The sequence below is a fragment of the Crocuta crocuta genome, unplaced genomic scaffold (genome assembly GCF_008692635.1).
Source record: "Crocuta crocuta isolate KB4526 unplaced genomic scaffold, BGI_CrCroc_1.0 scaffold160, whole genome shotgun sequence".
NCBI classification, from domain to species: domain Eukaryota; kingdom Metazoa; phylum Chordata; class Mammalia; order Carnivora; family Hyaenidae; genus Crocuta; species Crocuta crocuta.
This window is the reverse complement of record NW_027527591.1, coordinates 1,435,114-1,455,946: the sequence shown is the minus strand read 5'-3', so window position 1 is coordinate 1,455,946 and position 20,833 is coordinate 1,435,114. Positions and strand designations below refer to the sequence as shown.

Genomic DNA, 20,833 nt, shown 5'->3' with positions numbered 1-20,833 from the left:
AGCAATGAAATTAGAAAATTATTTTGTCATATTACTTAATGTGTGTCTGTATTTACAGAGGATGCATAAAAGTAGAAAGTCCTATCCAAAGAGAAATTGTTTTTAAAAATGCAGATCCTCAAAGTACACTCCTGAAAACTGCAGATAATTTTCCTTGCCCATATCACTAGAAAATGTGAATAGTTCATTTGAGTCTGTAAGATTGTTTTATTTTCTAATTGACACAAAATCATTCAATTATATTCCTAAGTCTATAGACTTAATTATATCACATGCTTGAATATATTAACTTATCAAGAAATTCTCAATTTAGGCAATCAAAGCTTCCATGAGAAAAATTTTCAAACCAGTAACTAGTGAGTATACTAATATCCTTCTCTGTTTCCTGGGACAGATAATAGATCACCTACAAAAGAACCCCTAAGGTGTGTCCATGAGTCAAAATGCACAAAAATTCTTCTTTTATTCAAAACACAATTACAGCTATACTATTTTGAAATGCTACCCTAGAAAATAAAGTACATATAATTTGCTGCTTGTTTGTGTAACTTGGAGAGAAAGAATACTGAATGAGCTGATGAGTGAATTTTCATATTCATAACAATCAACATAGGGAAAGCCACTTTAAAACTATTCATTTGTTAGTAGACACATTAGTAGTAACTTATTGTAAACACAATGCTGTTGTTGTTTTTTAAATTTTTTTAGTGTTTATTTTTGAGAGACAAAGAGACAGAACACGTGTTAGCAGGGGAGGGGCAGAGAGAGAGGGAAAAACAGAATCTGAAGCAGGCTCCAGGCTCTGAGCTGTCAGCACAGAGCCTGACATGGGCTCAAACTCATGAACCATAAGATCACGACTTGAGCCAAAGTCGGATGCTTAACTGATTGAGCCACTCAGGTGCCCCTGTAAACACACCACTTAAAATGTATTGAAAACCAGTGACATGTTGTGTACATGACCAAAAAGTGAATACAGTCTTTCAAAACTAAATATTACTCTCCTCTCAGATTACTGAAACATACACTTTTTGATATTATTGTTTGAGTTATGTGCTTACACTGACTCTTCCTAGAGGCAACATGCATGCTACTGGCCAAAATACAGTTCGTTTATGCAATCTCAGGCCATCTTTTAGAAAATGATTTTCAAGTATAACCTGTTTCAATGCAAATGAAACTACAAGTAAGTCATGCTAGTATTTTCCAAGCTATTTTTTCCAACAAGGTAAAGAAGAACACACTCATTACAATAAGCAAACAAAATTACATTTCTATTGTAAATAATGTTTAATAATATTACAGTATTTAATTAATACTAATGAAAATCAATACTAGCTATAATTCCTAGCATTCATATGTGCAAATTGTTGTGTCATACATCAACATCTCATTTAAGTCACATCAACATAAGGTATACAGTGCAAGACATTATGCCTAGTTTAGTCATCTATAAATAGAAGGTAATATCTGTAATATTTAATCATCTGAGCTTCAGTTTATTCATCTATACATTTAGGTTGATATGCATAACACTCATATAGATGTATATAAAACCATATTTAAAATTTTATTTAATTTATCCATGGAGAATACAATATTGGTGAGATTATTGGTATGTGTTAATGCATGTAACCACTGATACAATAACAGACTTAGGGGGTTTTAGCGGTGTGTCACAGGACCAGAAATTCAAAGATGCAAAAGTCAAATTAGTTTTTGTTTGTTTGTTTGTTTGTTCCTTTGTTTTTAATTTAATAGCAATGGGTGAGTTTAGGCCTTTAAGCGATTTAATTATAGGTTTTTGTTGTATACAAGAGTGATCCAAAAACCTGATAAATATAAATATATATGTTTTTAGTACAAAGGTAAGAGATACAAGCACAGGGTTCATCACTGATCAATTCTGTAAATCACTGAGAATGTGGATAATTAAGGAGAAGTTTTGAGAACAAGAGGTGAATTTGATGTCTCAATTCTAACTCTTTGGCTTCAGTTCCTATCATTCTTGAACTGTCAGTTTCCATTTAGTCAATTGGCTGAAAAGAGAGTATACTTTCACGTGATAGTTATAGATATACATTTTCCAGAGTTCGGTTCGTTGGCCAGAATAATTTGGGATAGATTTGGGGTTTGCATAATTATCCTCAGAATTGTAGTTTTCTGTTTTTTGCTGAACACAGTCAACTTTCATCTCAGTCTTTCTTCATCTCTGTCTCCTTCTCTTTCTCTTCTTTTAATTTTTCTTACATCTGAGTCTTGTGGATTAAGCAGAAACTAGTTGTAGAGCATTCTGAATATTGCACTCCAAGGTCAGATGTGGGGACACAGTGTATGACTCACAGCCATCAGAATCTAGCAAGGTGCTGCAGGTCAAACTCTAACTGCAAGGAGTCCAGGAAAAGTTCTCCAACAGGAAATTAGAGAAGGTATCAGTTGCTCTCCAGCAACTAGCAGATAACAACTTGATTTCTTTGTGAATACCAATACTTCCTTCAATTAATCAGCAGTGCCTCCCCCACCCTGGTTTCTTTTTCAGCTTTAAGCTCTGTGTGTTCTGTGATGTGCTTTCCCACCACTTTAAAAAAAAAAAAAAAAAAAGAGGATAATCTTGTGGCACATCGGGCATCTGACAAGTTTGGTTGCTCTGAATTTCTTCTTTCCCCAAATCCTTGAACTGAGGAACTGGTAAGCCAAACTCTTCACAAATATGCCCACAACTAACCAACTCACTATGTAAAAAGAAACTAAATGGTCATACTTGGCTTCACCTTTATTGTAAGTATCCCTGTTTGGCAATGTTAGAGACAAAAAATCAATTATGATTTCTTTCTTCTGTATTTTGCAAAAATAACCCTGACTTTTAAATTTCAGACACACACATTTTCTCAGAAATAATGCCATGGAAACAACAACAACAACAAAAAAACTTCTCAGCTGGTTTTAAAATTATGAAAACAATTTATTTTCCATGCTAGGCGGGGGAACTCAACTGTCTTCAAGGGTTGGCCACACTACTTTAAGAGCTGCACTGTATTAAAGCTAAAAGGCTACATGCAGGGATGGATGGCATTAGCAAACCTGTGATGCTGTGTTTAGTTCCCTCATCTCCCCAATTTTTGCCCTTTCTCCTCTTCCTCACACTTTAAAATCACAACATANCCCCTGCTCACGCTCTGTCTCTCTCTCTCTCCTAGAAATAAATTAAAAAAAAAAAAAAAAAGATTTAAAAAAAAATCACAACATACTTAATACCTTTTCAACACTTCCTTTATGGAAGTTGCCGCTCTTAAGAACATTCATTTTTCTATGAGCCAAGCAGGCAACCACAGTAATTTATACATAAATGTGAAATTTTATTGCAAAAAGCAAGCGGATGGGTCTAGAATAAGATCATACTGGCAAATTCCTACACTTATATTTAGTAGCAATTTTGAATAACACACAAACATAAGTGACTTCTAACGTTTAAATTAGAAAGGGCAAGATTTTCCTAGGAGTCACATTTAAAATATGATTCAAGATTGTATTTGGGGCTTAACTTCCTAAGGCAATCAGCATGTACACAGAGATGAATTCTGAATATTCATGATATCATACATTCTACAATTTGAAAGCCTAGGTTATAGATTTTAAAAGACAAAAATGCTGGCTTAATTTATATCCATTCATCTTTAATAAGGTCTTCCAAAAGATTACTTCTATTTTTTTAAAATTTTATTTGCATTGCATTCGTATTTCTGAGGTTTCATTAATGTGTCTTAAACACATTTTTAAGTTCGCCTACATATTTAATGTTCAGCATAATACAGTGTTTGATCTATATCATATCAGAAATGATGATGCAAATTTTTAAATCAAATTCTACAATTTCCCCTCCAACAAGACTTCTCATTCACCTCCTATATTCCCTACTTTAATCTGCATTTCTCTGTCACACTGTACTATCAAGGGATGCCATTCACGTATACTAGCCTATGAATATTTCATAAAAAATAGCAGTTGCTGGGCTTGTGCAGAGAATAATCTGCATCATGGCTATAGGTAGAGGTATCCCTGGATACTATATACCCAGATTGCCAAACTCAAAACTTTGACTTACTGTTTTATACAAATCATTTTCTTCGTCATCCCACATTCAATTAATCACTTAATCCTATCAAATCTACTTCAAAAGTTGCTTCCTCTTTCTCCCTTTCTTATTTCACTATAGGTCTTCTAACATCGTCCTACAGCTGCCTTCTAACTATCTTGTCAACTTGCCACCACTTTCTCTCTGTCTAGTTTCTCCTTACTGCTGCTGGTTTTCTTGCTGTAATATAATGATTTTCAATCTCTTGGTTAGAAATGTCTTCGGTGGCCTGTTGCCTTCTTTAGTAAGCAACTAGTAAAATGCAAATGATTATATTGTCTTAGTCTGAGTTCTTCCAGAAGCTGACTCTGAATCATATATTCACTCACACACACACACACACACACACACATATTCAAACACAAACAATTTTTTGGTGAAGCGATTCCAGGAAAGGGAATGGGAAAACAAAAGAGATGAGAAAGCAGGGACCAAGGGTGTCTTATCACTCAAGTTGCTTAGGTTGAATCCTGTCTTTCTGGGGCTCTCTGGGGGCCTGTGGAGAAGGTGATTTGGCACAGTGCATGAGGGAAGTGGAAGTATTACCACATAACTTGGTAATTGGCTTCTCCTTCAGGGAGGTTAGTTTGCCAGGGTTTATGGCTGCCCCAACTCAGGCAGAACAGGTTCCAGGAGCAAAACTATTAAGCAAGAATTGCAGGAGGGAGCAGTTTAAAATTGGGCCAGTAGCCACTGAGAAGATATGAGGGGTGGGGGAAGGGAGCACACATCCAACAGCATCTGCAATCCTTTCACATTGAACACCAGGCTACCTTTCTAGACTAATCACTTTTCATACTCTAACCAGCTTCTCAGATCCTGCCACATGAGGCATCTCACTTTTCTCGGACATGATAGCTGTTTTCACAATTGCATGACTATACTCATTTTTTTTTTTTCTGGCCTCATTCTTTGTCCACCAAAGTCTTTAGGGGCCAGCTGAAACGTTGCTTCTTCACTAAGGCCTTTCTGCTCAGGTTTTTAAGATTGCAGATTATCAAATTCTGGCTGTGTCCTTCAATGAGCCCAAAAATCTATATAGATGCAAATCTTTTGATCGATCATCCTAATATTTCCAAGTGGCCACATTTATGAAAAGTATGTCTTTATATACTTGAAGGATTCATATATCATTCTATTATTCAGTGGTAGCAGTTATAAGAATTAAAGGAATGATATATATTAGACTTTAGGAGAGTGTTTGGTAATAGTAGCCATGGTGTGTGTCTATTATTGGATACTATCTACAAACCACCTGGAAATCTTGCTAAAAATGCAGATCCCCAAACTATAAACCCAGAGATTTTGATTCAGTAATTGGGCTCCAAGTACCTAGAGTTATGAACAATCACATGAAATTATTCTCTTTATGGCAGTCCATAGCAGGATGACCAAATCCCTGGGTATGATAGGATGATGTCAATTTATACCTGTTGTCATGGTATAATTATCAACAGTGATTTCTTTCACTTTCAAAAGTGTCTCAGTTTGAAAAAAAAAAAAAAACAACTAATGGTCATCCTCCTTAGGGACCATATTTTGAGATTACTGTTAGAAAAGATGATGGTTGAATATATGTATCATAAAATATTTAGAATAGTTATTCTCTGACACTGTATACTAAATCACATAGCAGAGAAGACCCAGAGAAGGACACAGAAGTGATGATGAAGATTACTATGGAAATTTCCCTACAAGCTGACCTGTTTCCTGTTGCAACAATTCCTGGTGAATGTAGAATAGGAATGAAGAGAGGTTCTGGAATGGAAAATAAATTTGCCTTCTTTTGGTACCTCCTTTGAGTCTGAACAATAATGGTACTGCTAAGTACATTATAATTGCCAAATTCCATTTTAGAAAATAGACTGCAAATCAAGATTCAGACCATTAATAAAAGTTTGGAATTTTTAAACATGCCATTCCATATGCAGTGGTTCTGCATGCCTTCTCGGATAAAACCCAGAAGATAATGAATTGCGGCTGGCTTTTCAGTGAGTTACAGCCCTTTACAGTAATGTGGTAATGGGAAGTGACACTGCAGATCTCTGTGTTTATTCTGGGGTGCCATGTTGTGGTTGTAGTGCAAAACTGAGAAATACTAAGAAACATCAAATATATGTGTCAAGTTAATTTTGCACTTCTTTTGCCTCAGGCTGATTAGCACAAATTAAATCTCCCACTAATAAACTCAAGATGTTAGAAAGCATTATGGAAATGCCATATATGGATTTTGCTGATTATGGTTTTTAAAATCCAAGCACTTTGAACAGTTTGTTAATGTACAAAAATTATTTTATTCCATCCTTACTGAAAGTTTGAAAAGAGGAGATAACTGAATATTGCAAGGCAGTGTTTTTTTGTTTGTTTGTTTGTTTTTGTTTTTTCCCTCTAAGTTCAGCACTGGGACTGTTTACTTTGATATATTATTGCAAAAATTGGAAATACCAGTATGTATATTCAGTAGTGGCATATTTTAAGCCATTTTAATAAAAATTGACAATAGACCAACATATGGTTGAAATTAGCATTAGATGCTACAAAAAAAAATTAGCTTCATAGTTTTAAATTCTAACAAATATAAACAGATAGAGACCAGTTTACTACACCATCTTCACCACATTTTATAAGTGTGTGGATAAGCATCTGTTTTCTACCGGACAGAATATTTTAGATATAGACATAATTTTCAGATAATAGTCTTTAGAGAAAATCCTTTTTCTCTTTATGCACAATAAATTATGGATAGAAGAGAAAGTACTTGTTTACTAGGAGCACTTGATTGGGGGGAGAGGGCGCAGACAGGATATTGTTACTATTGTTACTATTCCTCCTCCAAATAGAATGGATTCTTGATGAGTTTAGAGATAAGGAAGTAGATAGGCTGGAAAATGGTTTTTGGAATAAGAAGTGTCAGGAAGACACATGGACATGAGATGGAAGGCATAATAAGAGAGGAGGGAAGTTCAGTTCATTTTATTTTCTTCCAAAAAATAAAGGGGTAATGAAGAAACAGAGGAAGAGAGGACTGAAAATAACAATAAGAACAACAAACCCTCAGTGCAAGAGGGAATAATGTCCCTTCCATTTGGAGACCAGGAAGGATATCGGAGGGATAAGTAACATGGAGTTTGTTCACACGGTGGCCCTATCTGTAACAGTTTACAACTAAATAAATGGTAGGAGGAAGTACCGGCTCATAAACACAGAAAAACATTCTATTTTAGTATACTTGGAAATGTATGATAATGTTAGGGGACTGGTTTATATGCCCAAATCTTTATTTTTCATACCTTTCTAGATGGGTAATTAAAACAAATAAATTAGTGATGTCAAAATTCCTTCTCTAATATGGTAATAGAGGACCCTTGGGAGCTCAGAGAAGCTGGGTATGCAACCAGTCGTTTGTATTATTAAATAAAATTTTGTTAAATTTAGTAATGCAGCTCAAGGAAACCAAAACAATATCAGATCAGAATATTAAAATTGATGACAAACGATTAAGAGAAGAATTTATTATCCATTTTTAGAGCCTAGATATTAAAATGCTAAATGCATAAATCTTGCCTGAGATTTATATTCAAATGCATGAGAAAATCATGTAATCTTTACAATATGGTTCTTAATATTCATAAAGTAACTATAACTATGCTTTACACTTTATATACTTTAAAAATAAATTCTGTCATGTTAATTTTGGTCCAAGGAATGATAAAATTTGTGCATACCAAGGGGTAACATTTATAATATGGGCACTATCCACAGCAATAGCTTAAAAGAGTAGCACAGACGACATAAAAGCTCTCAGGTCATAGAAACTTTCCTATCTCTGCCACTTATTAGCTTTTTTGATCTTTTGTAAATAATTTAACATCTCCGACCTTGAGTTTACTCATGTGTAAAATGGGGATATTAATACTAAATGAGGTTTGTGAAGATTTTGTAATGAATAAGTACTAACTGACACAAAAACTATAAAAAAGAAATCTCAATAAATCATAAGTAATGAATCAGTGTGTACCTTCATTTGACTACAGAAGAAAACAAAATGTAAACAATTGTAGATTTAATGAAATGTTAAAAAAAATGTCTTATTTTGCGTCTCAAAATCATTTGGGGTTATGAGCAAAGAAGTGATTGCCCTGTTCTGAAGATACCATGCTTCCCACTGGTTATATCCATAATAAAGATAATTATCCACATATTAAAGAAGCTATTTGTGTCAGGCTACTAATCTCTCTTTCTTCTATCTTTTACATGCCTATCCAGAGAGATTTCTCTGTAGGAAATACCAATTATACATTTTCCTACCTTTACCATATTTTTGGTTTTTCTTTTGCTTTCTACTTTATGATGATTCCAGATAAGTTAAAAAATTTACTTGCTTTTAACTANTATATTTATATATATATATATATATATTCTTTATTCAAAATAAAAGGTAAAGAAATAAGTATCTGTTAAGTAAAAAGGCTTCATTAGCTGACATGTTTTCTTTAGTTCCTTATCCTACAAGGGGTAAGAAAGGGATGATGGTTATGATTCTTAGCTATCTGACCAACCAAAAGCTATCCTTTAGAGATAATGATTATTGGGGAAAAGGAATCAAAATGATTAGTATAATGTAATTTACTTATATCCTACTTCAGAAAGCAAGTAAACGTATAGGCAAATGTTTATTTATAGTAGTAGATAATGGGAGTGTATAAACTTAAAAGTATAAGTTAAATTAGGCATAGAGATTAATAAATGAAAAAACATTTTGGCAAAATACTTCATCAAATGTTAAACTTTTTATCAACATAAAATGTTAGTTAGACTTTTTCTCTTATTTCAGAATCATGACAAATTACATGAATATAAATAATTTGGAAAAGACCTATTCATTTTACACTCATTTGACTCTAAGAATTGATACAAATCTCTTGCAAAATGCTTGGTCAAAGGGACAATTTTACAAGAACAAACAAAATTTCTACCTTTTTGCAAAACTCAGTTCTGCGCTTAAGTTTTTAGGAAATGACTACTTAAAAACTAAGTTATTTTACACTCTTTCCCATCTAATAATTTCCTGCTGATAAGCATTAGAAAAAATTCCTTAGATACTAGCTCAGATAAAGGCATTATCTAAATGTTAAATCAGATGTTACTAATTGAATAACAGAATTAAATTCCTCTTTGAGCAATTCTGCTAAAAGAATGATCTTCCCAAAATTCAAACCCAAACGTGTTAACATTTTGTTTAAAACCATGAATGTCTTCCCACTTCTTACAGAATAAGGTCCATACTTCTTAGAATAATTTGATCCTACTTATGTAAATGCTCTTACCTACTCCCCACTCAACCCCCACTTAATGTGAATTAATGTCAAATAGCTTCTAGTCATATTCACATATCACACTGCTTTACAAAGGGCTATGGCTTGTATCTGTTTGTCCTTCTTTCATAGATGTCTCCTTACAAGTAGCCCTCTGCCTAAAAAAAGACCCAACCCTTAGGACTCAGCTCAAGGTCATCAAGTTACAAAGCCACTTCTGATGTCTCCAGATGGAATGGACCTTCTCGTCCAGCCCTGTAATAATGTCATAAAATAAATAAATTTTGCTCCTTTTTCATCACATTCTTATGTTCCTGTTTGTGTATTTGGCAGCTTCATTGAGGGCAGAGGTGTGTTGTACTTTCTCATTAGAATGTGAGAGACTTGAGAGTAAAAATTGTTTCACTGAATACTATCTCTTCAGAATCTAATAGTGTCTGCCATGTAGTATGCAATCAGTACATAAAATAAATACTTAACTGGATAGGTAATTGAATGAGTTAATCTTATTCTAATCCTGGCAGCATACCTGACGCAAATAGTCATATACTAAAAAAGTGGCCAAATTGAACAGATCCTAAATGGAAGATTGATTATTATTATGCTTTTGATTTTTTAATGATTTTACTTATACACCCTATGTGGGGCGCACATGGGTAAACATTATATGAATGTGTTCCCAATTGCTCATTTGTAATGTAAGTACATTTTCCACATATTATACATTTTGTACATCAGCAATTAGTCAATATGCTAAATCTTCATATCAGTCACAAATCAAGCAAAACTAATGCAGATGATTCCCCGCTATTGACCTCATCACTGTCTACTTGTACATATTGAAAAGAATGCTAGCCTACAGCCTACAGCCTACAGTAGTTCCTTTGCAAGGCCTTTTCCTGAACTGTGCGGATCCCCCCCCAGTTATGATTTATTTTATAAACAACACACAAAAAATATAAAACCCTATTAAATCCTAGTTTGAGCTCTTGTACAGTTATGGACAATGTGAAAGTTGTAGTTTTTCCTGATGTGAAAGTACAGAGTACATTTTTAGCCTCACTTTACTTTGGAAATGATCAAGGACACTTTGGGGTTATATCCAGGAAGAATAAATAGAGGCCACGGTAGAGAACCTTCTTAAGCTACATGTCTTTCCTTTTTATCATAACAGATAATCAGTTATTGGTCAAAGTCAAACATGAGGGTTTTCTTTAGTTGTTTATGTGTGTTTGTTGTTGTTTTAAGTTTTGTTTCATTTTATTTTGATTTAATAAAAGGACCCACTTCACTTTGGGAAAGATTAGCAAAATGTAGGTAGAAGTTAGCACCCACCTTGACCCTTTGTGGTTTCAAGATTCCATGTCCTAAAAACAATATGGAGCCCCTACATCAGAAAGTGAACATATCTGGGAGATGAGAATGAGCAAATATGGGAGAATGTAGATATAAGAGAAGGCTTGCCACAGGAAGGCAGAAAATATTTAAGAGTTAGCAATAAAATGTAATTACAGCCTCTCAAAAATGCCACCAAACTTTTATATTTAATGACTTAAAATTGACTTATAAATACGTTCCAAATTGTACAAAAAATACTTAGTTTATGAAAAATAAAAAAATAATTTGATTCCATTGCTAATTACATTCAGAGTTTTGGGGCACCTGGGTAGCTTAGTTGATTAAGTGTTCGACCTCAGCTCAGGTCATGATCTTGCCCCATGAGATCTCACCCCACGTTGGGTTCCATGCTGACAGCACAGAGCCTGGAACCTGCTTCAAATACTGTGTCCTCCCTCCCTCTATGCCCTCCCACCATCCGTATCTTGTCTCTCTCTCTCTCAAAAATAAACATTAATTTAAAAAAAAATGCATTCATATTTTTGCATGTCTTTTTAGGTCTCACTAGAATTAAAGTGAACACATTGGATTTTCCTTTGCAAAACAATACAGAAAAATATCACAAGTTTAATACCTGGATAAACATTAGGATTCTCTTGGTAAGAACTATGTCTTTGTAATTTGACATAAACTTCTTGCATGTAGTCTGATTCTGTGGAAACTATAAACTTTTCTAAGAAATATGGTAAATTTCATAGAATGGAGATAACCATTCTATTCTAATCTAGATGAAAAACATGGAGCTCAAATAATAAAGTTTAGAAAGACCGAAGGAAATGAGAGCAAATCTTCTCTAACACATTGGCTCAAAGGGCATCACATCAGGTGAAGTACTCTTAGAATCTCAGAGATTGAATTTCTCTGTATTGAATTATTTTTAGGAAGTACTGTGTTTTAATCATATCACTCACATGTATGTAAAGTACTCATCATGTTCCACATATCACTTTCAAAATGGTGATGAAAGGTATGATTTTAAAATAATAAGTGGATAGAAAGACATGATAACTCTTAGAAAATCTGGACTGGAGCACCTGGGTGGCTCAGTCTGTTAAGTATCCAACTCTTGATTTCAACTCAGGTCAGGATCTTGTGGTTGGTGAGTTCAAGTCCCCTATCAGGCTCTGCTCACTGACTGTGCAGAGCTTGCTTGGGACTCTCTCTACATCTCTGTCTGCCACTTCCCCCTCCCTGTTCTCTCTCTCTCAAAATAAATAAATAAAGTTAAAAAAAAACAAAGAAAATGTAGAGATACTTCTTTTGTATTTCCTTTATGAACACAACATAAAATTCATTATTCTAGAATATGACTTATTATATTTGCATTATTGGTTGGTGGGAATTACTTTCCCTCATAGAAAAATATGTAGAAGAGAAAAACTAAATAAAAATATCATTGGTGGGTTATTTTATGACTGGATTAAGTGTCAAACATTAACAGTTCTTTTTTTTAATGTTTATTTATTTTTGAGAGTGAGAGAGAGAGCATGGGCAAGGAGGGGCAGAGAGAGAGGTAGACATAGAATCCAAAGCAGGCTCCAGGCTCTGAGCTGTCAGCACAGTGCCCAATGCGGGGCTCAAACTCACAAACCGTGAGATCATGACCTGAGCCGAAGTTGGACATCTAACCAACTAGCCAACCAGGTGCCCCAAAAATTTAACAATTCTTTAAGTTGAGTCAAAAGGCCCTGCATGTAGGCTTCTCCCAGGCTTTTCACTCTAGGTATCCAGCTAAGCTGCCAACAAAATGTGTAACTGGAATGAANGTGGGGATGAGCACTGGGTGTTATATGGAAACCAATTTTACAATAAACTATTTGTAAAAAAAAAAAAAATATGTGTGTCTAAAATACCTCTCCCTGAGACTCTTTTTTCTTCACTTGAATGTTCCAATTCTCAAAACTATTATGAATTGCTCATGCATTTTTTTTTCTCCTCCATAAGGAAAAGGATAAAGATTTTTCAAGCATTTTTCTTCCTTTTAAACTAATGGAATAATTGAATTATTAAGGTTCCTCCCTCTTTTACCATGTCAAGAAGCCATGATGTTCAACTTACGGATGAAGTCAATTTTGTTATATTTATGGGTAATATTGTTCAGTTAAGTGTGGACTGAGATAAAAATGAGACCCACAAAATATATTGTGTTCTCAGTTATTTAAAAAGTAACCAAATGCTCTCTTAATCTTTTTTATTTATTTCACTTGACACAAACATTTCTCCTAGAAAATGGTCAGAGGGAGGAGAAGTAAAACTAAATATAATATAAATATGTGTGTGTATCTATTGTTACTATTGTGATACATTTTTAGTTTAAATCTATTTGTTTAATTTTTAATGTTTAATTATTTTGAGAGAGACAGAGGATGAGCAGGGGAGGGGCAGAGAGAGAGGGAGACACAGCCTCTGAAGCAGGCTCAAGGCTCTGAGCTGTCAGCACAGAGCCCAATATGGGGCTTGAACCCACAAACTGGGAGATCATGACCTGAGCTGAAGTCCGAGGCTTAACTGACTGAGCCACCCAAGAACCACAGGCACCCCTAAGCTTTTTAATTAATTTATTTATTACATATTTTTAAATGTTTTATTTATTTCTGAGAAAGAGAGAGAGAGACAGAGTGAGCAGGGGAGGATCAGAGAGAGAGGGAGACACAGAACCTGAAGTGGGCTCCAGGCTCTGAGTTGTCAGCACAGAGCCTGACGTGGGGCCCGAACCTGTAACGTGAAATCTTGACCTGAGCTGAAGTTAGACGCTTAACTCACTGAGCCACCCAAGCACCCCAAACCTTTTTAATTTAAAGAAAGAAACAAATTGCTGGTTTGTGAATTGTAGTGAACTTAAATAGTCAACAACTTTCTTAACTCTGACTCTATTTCTAAACAAAAGTTAAATTATTTGCTTATTTATTTAGTAAATATGTATTAAGTACTTACTGTGTTCCAAGTGCTATGTTAATTTTTGGAGGACATAAAAATAAAATAAATAATTTTTGCTTTCATGACACTCACAGTCTAGCAGAGGAAACTCCTAGCATGGGAAATTAGTAACTATTCAGTATATGTTTTTGGGATAAATATATGTGTAATTATAATGTGATATGTTCTATAAGTCATTCGTGTGTGTGTGTGTGTGTGTGTGTGTGTGTGTGTTTTATTGGGGCTATAACTGTGCTATGAAGAATGCTGACTATATACCTTATATTCATTATCTTGGAATTATTACAAACAAAACCTTTTTGAAGAGGTAGAAACAGCAGTAGTTTTCTTCTTATTTAGTTAAACTAACCTCTGACAATTGTAATTCTCCACCTTTTGTGAAGAGTCTTGAAGACAGGATATTTTACATGACTACATTTTGCTTTTTTAATGCTTAGTACCTCTTTCATTACAGATTGAGAACAACTATAATTAATATCTTAAAAGAAAGTCACAACACAATTTCATGGATTTGTTTTAAACTTTTAAGAACTTCTTATTAAAGACTGCTTAGCATTGTTCAGTAACTCTCTTATGCTGAATAGCAATAATCATAGCCAGTTTTAAGTGAACAATTAACATGTGCCAGCTTCTGTGATAGTCATTTTACATGCATTTTTAATTTCCTAACAATTCTGTAAGACAGAAATTATTATTACCTCTCTCACAATAGGGAAAGTAAGGTTCAGAGAGGTTAATTGAGTCAATTGCTAAGATCATTCTGCCTCCAAAGCCTGTGCTTCTTTTACTACAGACTTGCCACCCCACAAATCCCCTAAAAGAAAGAATCCATGTTGTTCTGACTATAGACTCAAAATTATGTTTTTAGCTGCACATCTAAACAGCAAAACATGTCCAAACGTCTTCTACCTCTGATTAAATTATGTTGCCAAAACTGCTTAAGTATGCAGTTTACCAAAGTTAAGTGAATTACCTTGTTTTGTTTTTTTTAATTTTAAGAAGCTCAATAGGACAAGGAAATTAGAAAGTATACACCTTCAAAATGCATGCCAGTTTGAGGGTCCACTGTTTAAAACATGTTTTAAGTTAGAACTGTCTTACATCATGAGTATTTTACTCTAATTCTGCTTATTTTAAAATGTACATTGTTTTATTAAGCATTTATTTTGAGAGAGAGAGATAGCATGAGTGGGGGAGGGGAAGCAAGAGAGGGAGAGAGAGAGAATCCTAAGAAGGCTTTGCATTGTAAGCACAGAGCCTGATGAGTGGCTCAAACCCACAAACCATGAGACCATGACCTGACTCTAAACCAAGAGTTGGATGCTTAACTGACTGAGCTGCACAGGAGCCCCAGCATTGTTTTTTTAAATAGCTTATATTAAACTATAATTGTTGCTGATGGAAAGTAACACAGCATTATTTATTAAATTGACAGCATTTTTTTCACTTACTATTAACTTTTTTTTTATTTTATTTTTATTTTATTTCTATTTTATTTTAGGAGAGAGAAACAGAGGAGTGGGAGAAGGGCAGAGAGAGAGAGAGAGAGAGAGAGAGATAAAATAGTAGAGCCTCACTCTTTCTAATTCCTCTGCTAACTGTCCTCAATTTGCCTCCATATCTATCATGGTTGCTCCTGTATGTGTTGATCATAACTGTTTGGGTTAAACTCCATTGAGTAGTTTAAGATAATGAGCTTCTCTGTGAATTATTCAATTTGGCCTTGTGATTGGGCTCTTATCTAAGTCTATAGTCTATTCTCCTGGAATTCCTCTTCATGGACCTTTCACTGCAACCAGAGGGATGTGTCTTTGCCATCTTCAGATTTTTTATATTCAATTGCAGTCTTCCTCTCCTTTGCCACACCAAACTCTGTGTATCATCCACTATCAGCTCTTTAAATATTTTTGCCTACCCTATTCTACTTGGAATATGGAAACCTTTCACAAGTCTTGTAACAAAGTGCTGAATCAACAACTGAGAGTAGTATAGGGTTAGCAGAGGCTGATACCACCAGACTACTTGGGTTCACATCTTAGCTGTACCACTAAGAGAAATGTGATTTTGGCCAAGAGACTTAACCTCTGTTCTGCTAGGTATTCTTTCTGAAAAATGTATGGATAATTATAGAAATAAATTGAAAATTGATGTGCTAATATCTATAACATGTTCAGAATAGTGTGGCACACGGTGGTCACTGAGCTACTATTATAATAAAACGTCAAATGGGATACAAAACTGTAGCCACCTACCACTTGCTGTGTTTCACTTGTTGCAGGTATTTACTTGTTGCTGTTTTTATTTATAATCCATTCAAAGGGCCTTATAGTAAATGGATATTTTTAAGCTAATGAATTTTGGGGGAAAAATCAGGTTATTCACTGATATTAAAATAAAAGGGATCTGTCAAAACACTCTCAGAAGGAACTACTCAGGTATACTAAAGAATAATTATCACCCTCTTTAGTTTATAGAATTGTTCACATACATTATTTCATTTTAAGCTAGTATGATTTTAAAGTTTTTAGCTTATTTAATAACATAACGAATACAAAACGAGACAAAACTAAAAAAGAAATAGCAACATGGATCATATTACATAAAAATATTAACCACCAGTAGCATCTCACATGCAAATTGCTATGTTCTTCTGTAGCATATGTGACTGAACAATAATAAATTATGGAAAAGGGAACCGGGAAATAACTGTATCCACACAGGCTATCCTATTCTCTGCAAGGCTCAAAGACATCTCTGGAGTGTCAAAGGCATGTCCTTCAATATTTAACTTTTTCACTCTTTGTTCCGCATCTCAAGTTGAACAATACGTTAATTATCCGATGAAGCGTTATAATTACTCTAACTGTTCCACTCTTACTTATAATTACTGCATCAACACTTTCTTTTTCATATGCTTCAATCTATACCTATTACATTGTCATGATGAAGACACATTAACATTATAATACCGTATAATTAGCTGATGAGCAATTAAATTATTCCACTGCTCTTGTTCCTCTTTGCCAAGAGGTTGCTTCCAAGCTCTATTATCTCCTCTTTCTCTACAGTTTGCTTTAGTGGTTCTTTTCCCCCAAAACAAAGAGGCTCATAAGCTGTATTCAAAGCATTTTGATTTCAAATTCAGAATGGATAAGTGCTCAAGTCGATGTTGGTCGAAGGACTAAAACGGCATTACAGACAAGTTTAAAATTATTTTCATTTTCTTTCTATGATAGAAAGAATTGCAAATCTGTGTAACACAATAAAACACTGCAGGGTCATTCTTTCTTAATACTATTTAAAAAAAGTAAAATTCTCCATAATTTAGAAGAAAATTGTCTAAAATATATTAAATTCTATCTGAAATATACCTTTCTTGAATTATTTTGTACATAATTCAAATTAAGCTTTGAAGATGTGAACATATCATAAAATCATGAATCATACAATAAAGTCAGTTATAACTAACTACAACAGCATGGTGCCCGATGAAAACAACCAGGTATCTGCTTCACTGATTCTTTTTTTCTTTCTTTTTGCTTTTCTTTATGCTATGCATCAATAATAATAATATTAATAATCAATCTATTCTTCTGATTTGTCCAGTAGGCATTCAATAAATTTTCCCTTATGTGCTCATGATCTGTCTTGGTGATTTTAGTCTTTGTCCTGGTAAGTTTCCTATGAGAAAACGGGTCTCTCTCCTTGACTGAAGAATTATTTTAGCCCCAACAAACTTTAGAATTAATTGGACTACAATTTTAATGACTCCAACATACTTGGCGTCCACATGGCTTCTCACTATGACACACTAGCTGAGTTGTGGTTTAGTCCATATTTTATATGAGAACTAAATCTTTCTTAGATAATGACTTTGGAGTAACATTATGAGCTATGAAAGAAAAGTGAAATTCATTTTACAAGCAAAGCCTATTTCAATAAAATGACTTTTGTTGTCTCAGCTTAGTTTCCTTAGCTGTGAGGCAGAGGAAAATCTATTGAATACAAGAGTTTCATATGCAGGAACTTGTGTCTTCACCAAGAGAAGCCAGATGGGCTCTGCCAATTTCAGAATGCTATTTAGGATTATTAGTATCAATATACTTGAAAAATAATGATAAGCAAGTTACCTCTGACTTGATACAGACAAATGCTTAAGTTCTTACTTAAGTGACAACTGCTTCAGTGATAATCCTGTGATGTTCAAAGTCCTTAACCATAATTTGGTATTTTTTAAACTGAAAAAGACTCATATTTTTACAGAGGTACATTGTTAATTTTGCTTTTGGTCAAAAGACGATGTATTGACCTCTGACAAACTGTATGAGTACTGCCATTTGTTTTTGAACTCTGTTATGGGAAAAAAAAAAAGTTATCTAACCAGCAGTAGGCTGTATAATTTGGGGCAGTGACAGATATTAAAGTTCAAAAGGTATCTAAATGCAATTAAGACTAACTCATTCAGGATCTGAATGCTAGCTGGAATAAGTTGAGACTCTCACTCCAAATTTATTAATATGTTGTAGATAAGAATCTCATATTGATTTTAATAATTTATGCACAAGAAAAAATGCCTACTATTTTCATCGCTCATAAATAGGGTTCTTAGTACATATGTTGAAAGCAGAAGTACCTGAACCTTGAATTGGGCTCTGCTCCAACATTTACTACCTTTGTGACCTTGAACAAATTATTTAATCTTCCTAAGCCTATTTTGCAGCTATAAAATAACAGCTTATAAGGTTACTGGAAGGATAAAATGAGAAATTTAATGTAAAGCACTTAGCACAGTGCCTAGCATAATGTAATCACTCAATAAATATTAAATAGTATCATTATTCGCTATTATCAGTGTGAAGGTTATTTTTCTTTCTCTTCTTTGGAAAACACCTTATACAAATCATCAGGTGCTATGATTTCTCATAAAATATTTTATATGGAAAAGATTTTAATTGTTTTTAATCCAAATGCTTTATGTGCATTCTCTAGAGATATAAATTTAATTAGTGCCCAAGTTAGTGCTATGCACAGTACCCCCACTGCCAGTAGTAGGCCTTTCCATTATACCACTTTATTTAAGAGTTCTATGAAAGGTGCATAATTGGATTATAGTCTTTAAAAAAACATAAGAAATTTTAATCATAAACAAAAATTACAAGCTGAAGCAAAATTTGAATTTTATAATCACCTGTAGCTCACTTTGGGTTCTTGTAGTTATTCAAGATATAATATCAACACGTTTATTTTATTCTATATAGGAAAACCAAATTTGTATTTTCAATGCTAATATTTCTGCCACCTTTCATCCCTGGAGTATTAACTCTTTGCTAGTCTACTGAATTTTCTCCCTTTTAAACAGACAGAACCATTATTACTTTCACAATGAAAGTAATGCTTCTGAAATTTATTCTGCCATATTCCAAATTGCTGTTCTTATATCATAATGAACTTTAACACATACTGGCTTTGAAAATTCTCTTCCACATTCTCTTGAAGACTACATAAATCTTCAACCTCTAATCATAAAACTTTTGATGACAGTATTCAATACTTCAAAAAAATAAAATACTTTTTGATTTGTTACTGTTATCTGAAGGATTCATATCCCCTAATGCTCTTTTGGTTAAGAAAAACTCTCATATCCATAAATCCTAATAATAGGACAGGAAACACACATGACTCCACATGAAGCTGGTAATACCATAACTTTTATTTTTTTCCTCCTCTCTTCCTAGTACCAACTGTTACCTGTTTGGGTGGGAAGCTACAGAGATTGACAAGAATCTCCAAAATAGATAGGAATGCAAAATCAACAGTTTCTGGCAGCAATGTGGTCAACGATCTAATAATAAGCCTTAGTGACTCAATCGGTTATGCTTCTGACTTTGGCTCAGGTCATGAACCTTATGGTTGGTGGATTGGTGGCTAGGATAGAACTCTGTGCTGACAGTTCAGAACCTCAAGCCTGCTTTGGATTCTGTGTCTCCCTCTCTCTCTTCCCCTCCCCTGCACTCTCTCTCTCTCACTCTGTGTCTCTCTCTCTCTTTCAAAAATAAATAAACATTTTTTTAATAAGCCTTCTTTACTTTGTTACCAATCCTGTAATAACAGTAACTTAATAGCCATCCAAAGCTTAAGGTACTTTTTTTTCTCATTTTATTTTTTTTAATTCATTATGTTATGTGAATCTCACATAAAATTATTGATATTACATGTTTTATCAGCTTGTCCTCTGGGACTTGGATTCCCACTGAATGGTTAAACATACTATCTACTATATGAAAATAAAACTGACATTTTATTTTGGTACTGTATGGTAGGTAGTATGGCTCTCATTCAGTTTCCAAATACCATCCCAAGAAGCATCTTCAGAACATCCAAGCTACTTCTGAAGATCTGGCCTCAGGCAGGGTTAAGTAAGAGTGGAGAGTACCTGAAATGTGACTTAACCGTACCAACGTGAAGGGTAGATAAGAGTTAGGGTTGACAGATGAACATTAAAGGTGTCTGTCTCTCTTACAGATGAGCCTCTGCTGTGTCCAAGAATAGCTTTTAAAATCAAAGCAGTCTGCTGAAATAACCAAGAGTGACAATCAGCTCTTAACTTCAAAAGGGAACTTCACATTCTCTGATGCTTCATTTACAAATGTCCAGTAGTATATTTCAGACAGATATGAGGACTTCTGGTTACTTTATTAGCCATGAACAGAGATATCAAGCCCTTATGCTCTGTCTCATCAATATACTCTATGGAATGAATAATTGTAGACTTTGTAGTATTCAGGGATTCTCTGATCTCAGCTACCACATCTCACCATCTATCGTTTGCCTCTGAAGAAGTGGGTTTGGATAAATGACTCAAGATAGATTGCCCAATGCACATTCACATTTTCCAGACATGTGAGACAGAGGAGAGAACCTAGGAAGGCTGGTTTTGAATAGAGCTATGGCGAGTCTAAAATGGAGATACCGACTTTTATGAGACATGATAGAAAAAATAAAAAATAAAAAAAACAAAATCAGAAATGGAATCACAGCAGATCACTAATGC

The 20,833-nt window shown here is 34.2% G+C and overlaps 1 protein-coding gene across 1 annotated transcript in view; it reads right to left on the bottom strand.

The window, feature by feature from the left end:
* ERBB4 (erb-b2 receptor tyrosine kinase 4) overlaps nucleotides 1-20,833 on the bottom strand; it is an 830,995-nt gene that overhangs the window by 583,327 nt on the left and 226,835 nt on the right. The window lies entirely within an intron of this gene.